Here is an 8551-nt window from a genome sequence, read left to right on the forward strand (position 1 = left end):
AATGCTGGTGTCATACAAAAATATAAAGGAAATAGGAGATCACTGTATGACAGGCATAAGAGTGATTATGCAAGTGATTTAAGAGCAAGACAATGTATTATAAAAACCATTAGAGCTTTTAAAATCCTAAAGGTATTTTCAGGAAGAAAAGGTATTGTTAGTTGGGGAGTTTTCAAAATAGGAAACAATTTAAGAATATGCAGATAGAGGTCGGACACGGTGGCTCACGCCTGTAATCCCAGCACTTTGGGAGGCTGAGGCCGGTGGATCACCTGAGGTCAGGAGTTCAGGACCAGCCTGGCTAACGTGGTGAAACCCTGTCTCTACTAAAAATACAAAAATTAGCCAGGTGTGGTCCTGGGCACCTGTAATCTCAGCTACTTGGGAGGCTGAGGCAGGAGAATCACTTGAACCCAGGAGGCAGAGGTTGCAGTGAGCCTATATTGTGCCATTGCACTCCAGCCTGAGCAACAGGAGTGAAACTCTTGTCTCCAAAAAAAAAAAAAAAAGAAAAAGATAGAATGACCAGGAGAGTTGATAAGATTGTTCCAGACCAATGAAATGTAACAGGAACAGATATATTCTAAAACAAGTGGCAAGCAGCCTACTTTGAGGCATGTTTTGGGGACTGGTCTTACTGGAAAAGGTGAGAATTTGATTTTGTTCTTCAGCTGAAGCCTCAGACTGTGAAATAGGGTGGTTATATACCTTTCATTCCAGCAGCAGTTGCCAGCCTACTGTGTGCAGTCACTGCGGCCCCATGCTGAGCAGGTTGAACACACAGTGCTGCTGCTTGGAGTATCTGCGTGAATATATCTGAAAAGCTGGGTCTGATGGTTTTTCTGGGACATAAAGGGGACAGACCAGAGGCAACTGCTCTGTGCAGTTGTCCAGGTTTGAAGAAGGCGGCGGTGATTTGAATCGGAAGAGGGGGCATTCTCTCCATTAGGAGGATACAGATAATCAAGACCTAACAAATTGGACTCTGAAAGATACCTTCGTCATGGGGAAGATTGAATGGAGAGAAATAACATAAAATGTCAAACGTATATAAATTGAAAGGGGAAAATTGAGAGAACTTGCGATCCATGGTCTTGGTCTTCCATAAAGGGGGACTGGGACATCCGCTGGAGCAGAGCACAGGTGTGAGCATGCATGTCAGGGATTCAGGAGACTAACTGTAGTGGGTGGGCTAGGAAAAGAACTCTCCTGCTCTGGTGGGACAGCCCTGACAGCACAGCTTCTCACTGCTGTCCAAGCCTGTATTGCTCAGTTGCTGGTGGTAAGGGACTGGTCAATAAACTACAGTAGATCGATGGAAGGGCATGTGCAGCAATCATAGTGATGTTTTCAAAGAATGTATAAGTTGATAAATGAAGTGTACCCAACGGTGCTTATGATATTTGGATTACATTATAAAATGTGTATATTTACATATAGAACAAAGATGAAGTAGATAAAATATTAACAATAGGATGAGGGATACAGAATATGTTTTGTGTTCTTCACGGTTCTGTCTTCCAGTATTCTACAATAAAAACATTGTATGTTCAGATAAGTAGGTAAGCTATTATGCTACTAACAAAGCATTTTTGTTTTATTTTGGTTTTTAATACTATAAAGCTGTTTACTTTATAGTGCTCATTTAGGCTCACCTAAAGTGAAATAGCCATTTTACGTGGCTGATTGTTCTGACTCTTTTATTTGCATTTTCTTTTTGATTCAGATTGGCCCAAGAGAGAGAGGAAGCAAAAGCTAAGAAAGAAAAATCAACAACAGGTAACACCAACTTGTTAGAAAAGATAGGAGGAGTGGATTTCCATATGAAAGCTGTGCCAGGGACAGAAGTGCCAGGGCATAAGGTGAGTCTCCTCTGTAGCCTGAGCCAATCACATAGTCTTGGGAACTGATGCCTGAGATCATGTGATCGTGGGTGTCATGTCTAAAACTAGTTCTTCTTTTCCCCTTTCTTGAGGCAATTAACATAGATAGGAGTTTATGATTTTTCAAGGTGCATTTACAACTCATAGGTAAACATAGTTCTCTGTCATTTTACAGAGAAAGAAATCAAAACTCAAGCAGAGGTGGACTTCCAAGGGACACAGGTAGCCAGGAATACAGGCAGGTCCCAAGTTTGCCTGTTTAAATTAGCAGCCTGTGTTATTTGTAAACCATCCTACATGGTTTACTTTGGGATTGATAGCTGCTCCAGATCTCCCTTTTTTTTTTCCTTCCCTCTCACAGTTTTTCTCTTTGGTAACTCATTGTCAGAAAACTAAACCCAACAGTAATCATAGCCCACTGATTTTTTTGTTGTGTCTACCTAATATTGTTATTAAATCTTTTCCATTTGTGTCACATATAGTAAATAAATTCTTTTTTTTTCTTTTAGAATTGGGTTGTGAGCAAATTTGGAAGAGTCTTACCTATTCTTCACCTTAAAAATCAACATAAACGTAAAATATCCTTTGGCCTGTCAAAGTAATTATTTACCACAGTGATGGATACTTGTAAAATACCTTTAGCATTTCACTGTCTCTATCAGTAAATCTTTAGGTGTTTGTTTGCATGTTCCCAGTTTCTTGGTACTCACCTACATGTATGAAACAATTAGAGCATGAGAAAATGGATTGAGGTTTTATACAATTAAGTAATTCAAATGATGAGTGCCAAAGAGGCAGGTTGGTTTATTAATGTATTCATATTGTCATACATGGATTCAAAGCCATTGCTGAAGGAGCTAAAGAGGCGTGAGAGACCCGGAGACCTTCATTAAAGAAGGCTTTAGAATTCAGGTAGGTTGTGAATTAGTAGAAGTGATGGGAAGTAGTCCTGGGAGTAGGAATAGTAGATAAAAATACGTGGACAAGCAGGAGGATGGTGAGTTGAGAAACAGTTTGGAGCAGAGTGTGAGCAAATTCTAATGCCTATTCAATGAGGTCACATTGTCTAAGACCTTGAAGACCTGGTATCATGGAATTCTGAGCAGTGTGTCTTGATGTATTCTTTTTTTTCTCTTTTTTTTTTTTTTTTTTTTGAGACAGAGTCTTGCTCTGTCCCCAGGCTGGAGTGCAGTGGCACGATCTCAGCTCACTGCATCCTCTGCCTCCCAGGTTCAAGTAACTCCCCTGCCTCAACCTCCCAAGTAGCTGGGACTACAGGTGTGTGCCACCATGCCTGGCTAATTTTTTGTATTTTTAGTAGAGACGGGGTTTCACCACGTTGGCCAGGATGGTCTTGATCTCCTGACCTTGTGATGTGCCCACCTTGGCCTCCCAAAGTGCTGGGATTACAGGCGTGAGCCACTGCGCCCAGCCGTCTTGATGTATTCTTTGGCTTTTAACCTTGGTGTCAGTAAGGGAAACAGTAGCAGGTATTTCAAACAGAGAGAATATAGTATATGCAGTTAGTTAAACAAGTGCTGGAGGAGCAAAAGCCAAAGGTCAGATTGCCCACTGATTGACAACTGCAGTAAACCACTACCCCCTTGGGACCAGAGAAGCAAAAACGTGTGTCCTCAGAGCTCACAGCTACTGTGCCACTGAAGCCACTACCTGAATCCAGGCCCTAGTTGCACTGGACATAGCTATGACTTCTGCCCTCCCTACAAGTGGCTCAAAGTCAAGAAAGTACTAATTTCTTCTTTTCTGCTTTCCAGCTTTCCACCAATGGCAGCTGCTGATGGCAAAGAGGAAAATATTGAAGGACAGTAGAGACAATAGATACTTTTTGCCACACCTCACATATAACTGACACATATAAGTAGTTACTGAACAAAGGGACTTTCAAGAGTAGTCACTTAAGGTGGGGTGCGGTGGCTCCCACCTGTAATCCCAGCACTTTGGGAGGCCACTGGAGGATCACTTGAGCCCAGGTGTTTGAGATCAGTATAGGCAACATAGTGAGACTCTAACTCTACAAAAAATATTAATAAAAGAAAATTCCGGCCGGGCCCATGCCTGTGGCCCCTGCTACCGGGGAGGCTGAGTTGGGAGGATCACTTGAGCCTGGAAGGTTGAAGCTGTATTGAGCCACGATCATGCCATGGCACTCCAGCCTGGGCAGCAGTGAGACCCTGTCTCAAAACGAAAAAGAGTGATCACTTAAAGCACCTTAATACTTGCCTATTCACATGCTTTAGGGAATCTGTGAATGACAGCCATCATTACAACACATCGATGTTAACTAGAATCTTTCCTGGATAATGTCAACGTAGTCCTGGTAAAGATTTATTAGATTTTTTTAAATTTTCAATTTTTATTTTTAAGACGGGGTCTCACCATGTTGCCCAGGCTGGTCTCGAACTCCTGGGCTTATGTAATCTGCCCATCGCTGCCTCCCAAAGTGCTGGAATTACAGGCATGAGCCACCGTGCCCAGCCCAGCTTTCTAATAAAGACCTAAAAATGATTGCAGAGAGTGAGTTCATGTGAAGTGGACATTATTGAGCTAGGAGAATCAGTTAGGATGAGTAAGAACTGAGAAGACAGAAATAGCCAAAAGAGTTTGAGAGTAAAGGACACACATGTGGCCATGTCCTCTGGGTTCTCCTGAACCCAGAACTTTGCTTTACTGTATCAGCTCGATGGATGGATTTCTGTGATTTATAGAAAATAGCCCTGAGACCTGTGTACCTATAATATAATCTGAATGTTTGCTATAATATCTATCTACAGTCTGAGTAATTTCTGCCAACTAATAGTGGTGATACTAGACTTTAACTCAGAAAATGTCATAGAAAGCTCAGTTTCTTAGACCCTGAAAGGTAACCTAATTAAGTCCTCATTTTCTTTTACAGGAAACTGAAAGGGGGAGTAAATGACTTATTTGAGATTAAGCAGTAATTTTTGTGTCAAAGATTGATAAGTTTTCCTAAAACCAAGTGCTTTCGTTTTGTTTCTTGACTTGCGTAACGTCATAAAATATGATCCCTCAAAATACTGCCACAACCTAAAGAAGATAGGGGAGGATTTCACAAACACCATTCCTATATCCAGCCTGACTTGGGAATTAGAAGGAGGGAATGACCCTATGAGTAAGAAACGGCGAGGAGAGTTCTCTGACTTTCATGGCCCTCCCGAGAAGGTGATAAAAGTGCAGAAGGATGAGAGTTCCATTGGGTCTCTGGCCATGAGTACAAGGCCCAGGAGGGTAATAGAGAGACCACCCTTAACACAGCAACAGGCTGCAGAAAAAAGAACTTGTGATTCCATTACTCCTTCTATATCATCACCTGTACCTGTTTCTGATACTCAGAAACTTAAAAATCTACCTTTTAAGACTTCTAGCTTGGAAACTGCCAAGAAGAGAAATAGCATTTCTGATGATGATATTGATTCTGAAGATGAATTGAGAATGATGATTGCACAAGAGGAAAACCTACAGAGAACTACACAACCCTCAATAAATGAATCTGAAAATGATCCTTTTGAAGTTGTAAGGGATGATTTCAAATCAGGCATTCACAAACTGCATTCTTTAATAGGTTTAGGTATCAAAAATAATGTCTCTTGCCATGATAGTGATGATGATATTATGAGAAATGATACTGAGTATGACTCAGGAGATACAGATGAAATCATTGCAATGAAAAAAAATGTTGCTAAGGTCAAAAACAGTACAGAATTTTCACAAATGGAAAAATCTACAAAGAAAATTTCTTTGAAAAATAGAGAAAACTGTGAGCTTTCTGATCACTGTATTAAACTACAAAAAAGAAAAAGCAATGTAGAGTCAGACCTTGGTCATGGATTAAAGTCTCTTAATTGTAAATCTCCCTCTAACTCTGGTAGCAGTGAAGATGCTGATTCTGCATCAGAATTAGCTGACTCTGAAGGAGATGAGGAGTATAATGCCATGATGAAAAACTGCCTTCGTGTGAATCTCACTTTAGCTGATTTGGAACAGTTGGCTGGCAGTGATCTGAAGGTTCCAAATGGAGATACTGAGAGTGATGGACCAGAAACTACCACCCAGTGCAAGTTTGACAGAGGCTCCAAAAGCCCCAAGGCTCCCACTTGCCTCCGCAGAGGCCGACAGTGTATTCATCCTGAGGAGATTGTGGCTTCCCTGTTAGAAGGAGAGGAGAACACCTGTGGCAAACAGAAACCAAAGGAAAACAATTTAAAGCCAAAATTCCAGGCTTTCAAGGGAGTAGGCTGTCTGTATGAAAAGGAGTCAATGAAAAAATCCTTGAAAGACAATGTTGCCTCTAGCAATATTAATAAAGATCAGAATTCCATGAAACATGAGGGTCCCAGTATCATACCCATGGAAGATGGGTCCCCATATGTTAATGGCTCATCAGGTGAACTGACTCCATGCCAACATGCAAAGAAGGCGAATGGCCCAAACTATATTCAGCCTCAAAAAAGACAGACCACTTTTGAGAGCCAGGATCGCAAGGCAGTATCCCCTAGCAGTTCTGAAAACAGAAGTACAAATCCTATTTCTAGGCCATTAGAAGGTAAGAAGTCCTTAAGTCTTAGTGTAAAGACTCACAACATAGGCTTTGACAAAGACAGCTGCCATAGTACCACAAAGACAGAAGCTTCAGAGGAAGAGAGGTCTGATTCAAGCAGCCTCACATCTCTCAAGAAATCACCAAAGGTCTCATCCAAGGACACTTGGGAAATCAAAACTGATTTCTCACTTTCTGTTAGTAATTCGTCAGATCTGAGTGCTAAAGGTAAGCATGCTGAAGACAATGAGAAGCGTTTGGCAGCCTTGGAAGCGAGGCAAAAAGCAAAAGAAGCGCAGAAGAAGCTGGTGCATAATGCTCTGGCAAAGTTGGTGAGTGTATTTTCAATGTATGGATTTAACAAGAACTCACAAAGGCCAGCTTTTCCTTCCCATGAAGTGAGGTGTGCCCCCATAGAGCTGATTGTCTTGGTGTTCACCAGTTTCATGTTTTGGTTCTTGAGTTAACTTTTTCATCTGGTTTATCTGAAATTTTCTTTATAATTTTCTTTCATTTAGAAGCTATAGCCGGGCGCGGTGGCTCAAGCCTGTAATCCCAGCACTTTGGGAGGCCGAGACGGGTGGATCACGAGGTCAGGAGATCGAGACCATCCTGGCTAACACGGTGAAACCCCGTCCCTACTACAAAATACAAAAAACTAGCCAGGCGAGGTGGCGGGCGCCTGTAGTCCCAGCTACTCTGGAGGCTGAGGCAGGAGAATGGCGTAAACCCGGGAGGCGGAGCTTGCAGTGAGCTGAGATCCGGCCACTGCACTCCAGCCCGGGCGACAGAGCAAGACTCCGTCTCAAAAAAAAAAAAAAAAAAAAAAGAAGCTATACCTGGTATAGTTAAGTAATGTATTCAAATGTGTCTGAATTTACATATAAGTCGCTTGTCAAGTGATTTATACCTTGCCAAGTCTTCAAGATTTACTGTAACGGGCTTTTGTTCATTCTTCTAACAATTGTTAAGTACACCTTTATAGTAAGTGCCAGATTTATAGTATGAAGATGATGATCTTGCCTTTCATACAGTTTTTGGCTCATGGCGTGGCATGCTGACAGTCACAGTTCTGTTACACAGGGCCAGGAGGAGATTGTGCCCATGTGCCCTGGCAGCACATAGGAAACACACCAAGTCAGTTGGGAACTTCTGTAGTCTGAGCTGGGTAGTAGGAAAAGATCTGTGGGAATTGGTCAGGCCCAGGCGAAAGGGTGGGAAGGGAGCAGAAAGGCATTCATTCTAGGAAAAAGGAACATTTACAAGGGTGAATGTTTTCAGTCAGTGTAACTGAAACTTATACAGCATGAGGTTGCAAGAAATGAGGCTAGTGGTTTGATTTTGTTCATAAAATGAAAAGAGTGAAGAATTTTAAGCAAAGGAGAGAAGAATTTTAATTGTGTCTATTTTGGAACAGTAGTTGACAGACTACACCTCAAAGGCCATCCAGCCCATGACCTATTTATGTACAGCCTTCAAGCTAAAAATAGTTTTTAAATACAGAACAAAGACCATATGTGGCCTGCAAAGCCTAAAATATTTACTCTGGCCTTTTACAGAAAAAGTTTGTCAACCTCTGTTTGGGAGAGATCCTTCAGACTATGATGAAAACAAATCGAATGGGTCCATCTGGAACCAAGGAGAGCCTTTGGGGAGGTGAAAAGTCAAAACCATGAGAACAGCAGTGGGAATAGATTGATTGAATTGATATCAAGAAGTTTAACTGATAGGACTTGGTGATAAATGGATAGGGATAGAAAGAGGAATTGTAAGTTTCAGTCTTGGGCAAATAAACAGATAGTGATGGCATTCACTAGATAAGGAAAAAGGGCAGGAAGTAGACTTGGCAGGGGAAGGGAGTGATAGGTTTAGACATGTTCAGTTTGAGATTGGGTTGTTTTAAGCCGCAATGCTTTTTTTTTCTTCTTCGAATATTTATTTTAGGTTCTGGGGGTATATGTGCAGGTTTGTTACATGGGTAAGCTGCGTGTCTTGGAAGTTTGGTGTACAGATTATTTTGTTACCCAGATACCCAGATAATCAGCATAGTACCCAATAGGTGGTTTTTCTTTTCTTTTCTTTTTTTTTTTTT

The 8551-nt window shown here is 41.5% G+C and overlaps 1 pseudogene across 1 annotated transcript in view; it reads left to right on the top strand.

Moving 5' to 3' along the window:
- Window positions 1–8551, top strand: part of LOC105516861 — a 33670-nt pseudogene that overhangs the window by 3450 nt on the left and 21669 nt on the right. Inside the window, exons 3-5 of the transcript XR_001002558.1 lie at window positions 1670–1862; window positions 2393–2461; window positions 4914–6791. The product of XR_001002558.1 is annotated as a nucleolar protein 8-like (transcript). The remainder of the gene's footprint in view (window positions 1–1669; window positions 1863–2392; window positions 2462–4913; window positions 6792–8551) is intronic.

Source organism: Colobus angolensis, unplaced genomic scaffold, assembly GCF_000951035.1.
Source record: "Colobus angolensis palliatus isolate OR3802 unplaced genomic scaffold, Cang.pa_1.0 Scaffold292, whole genome shotgun sequence".
In the NCBI taxonomy this organism is placed as follows: Eukaryota; Metazoa; Chordata; class Mammalia; order Primates; family Cercopithecidae; genus Colobus; species Colobus angolensis.